Raw genomic sequence first — 1,862 nt, 5'->3', positions numbered from 1 at the left:
CTTCCCACACGTGACTTGGCACCACATTTAATCCCTCTGCAGTGTAGGTGCATCTTGGGGATGGGAAGAGGGGAGTCTTTGAATTGCCACCCTAGAGGAATAGGATCTAGGAAGAGAACTTAAGTTGGGGTAATGAAAAACGAAGAAGGTACAATTTGTGGAATTCAAATCCACCACGACTGAGAGAAGCCTTTGGTGGCAAGCAGACAGGTGATAAAGACACTAGGATGCCCGGGAAATTTCCCAGTGTGGAAGGGGAGGAACCCTCCCGCTCCCTGGAGTTGCCCACTGTGAGGCCAGCAGGGCCCTTAAATATCGAGCAGCATAAGCCCCTCATTTCCTAGCCCGGGAAACAGAAGCCCAGAAGTGCCTGATGGCTTGTTCGAGGTCTCACAGTGAGCTAATTTGGGGAGCAAGAACCTGGGGCCCTGGTTCTCTCTGCTCCACCAGGTGGCTGCCGGGGTTTGCTGCAAACCTCGAATTGCTTCTTAATTGGAGTCTCCTGCCTAATTAGCTGCTTCTTGAGCAGCCCGTGCTTTCTGTTTGGAAATCTTAATCAACACCGTCTTCTCTAAATTGTCGTAACCTTGATCTTTGCATCCCTTCCACGCAGGGATTCGCTTCATGGTCTCGCCCAGTGGAACAGCCAGGGAGGGGATGTGGCACTCGGGCAGCCCCTGGAGAGAGAAGGCAGCTGTTCTCAGCAGAATGCCTGCTCCAGGGACTTCGAAGGCCTTCACAGCCACTGGAGAGGGCGAAGACTGCAGAGCAGGCAGGCTGGGGCCAATCCCGCTCTGCCACTAACCCTGTGTGATCCCTCTGGGATCTTGGGTAAATCTCTGACCCTCCCTCTGCCTCAGTAAACACTAAAAGTCTCCCCCAATTAGGGTTACCAGGTTTAGCCAGTAAAAATGCAAGATGCTCAGTTACATGTGAAAATCTTTGTTGTTTATCTGAAATGCAAATTTAACTAGGCATCCTATAGTTTATCTGACAGCTCCACCTCAAATGGAAAATTCCGTCCCGTTCCACGCTGTGTAAGACGCGGCCTGATACAACACTCGGTGCAGAAGTTGGGGTTTAGGCAGGCCTGAGTGTGAATCCCAGATCCGCCACCTGCTCCTGTATGATCTGGCGCAAGGCAGTCCACCTCTCGGAACCTCAGTTTGCTCAACTAGAAAACGGACATGTTAATCCCCGATCGATTATCTTTCAGGACTAATGAGTTCTCTCTCAAGACTGGTGAAAGGATGTATTTGGGTTGGTGCTAAAGTAATTGTGGTTTCGGATCATGAATTTTAAATCATCATAACTAGACTCAAACACATCTTTAGTAATCAAAATAGGGACCATTACAATCAACACATTTATGCCAACGAGAAATAAGTTTGTTTATTCCTGTAGCACAAAAATCCGTGCTTCAGGATTCCATGAACTCTTGGAAAGCACGTTCTGCATCCTGCTGGTTGTAGAAGCATTTTCCCTGCACGAAGTTGTTGAGATGTTTGAGGAAGTGGTAGGTGGTTGGCAAGAGGTCAGGTGAATATGGTGGACGAGGCAAAACTTTGTAGCCCAGTTCCTTCAACTTTTGAAGTGTTGTGCGACCTGTGGTTGGGCGTTGTCGTGGAGAATTGGACCCTTTCTGTTGACCAATGCCGGCTGCAGGCATTGCAGTTTTCGGTGCAGCTCATGGATTTGCTGAGCAGACTTCTCAGATGGAATGGTTTCACCTGGATCCAGAAAGCTGTAGTGGATCAGACCAGCAGCAGACCACCAAACAGGGACCATGACCTTCTTCTGGTGCACGTTTGGCTTTGGGAAGTACCTTGGAGCTTCTGCTCAGTCTGGCCACTGAGCCAGTC

This window comes from Propithecus coquereli, unplaced genomic scaffold (genome assembly GCF_000956105.1).
Source record: "Propithecus coquereli isolate 6110/MARCELLA unplaced genomic scaffold, Pcoq_1.0 Scaffold483, whole genome shotgun sequence".
NCBI lineage: Eukaryota > Metazoa > Chordata > Mammalia > Primates > Indriidae > Propithecus > Propithecus coquereli.
Note: the sequence above shows the minus strand (reverse complement) of the source record.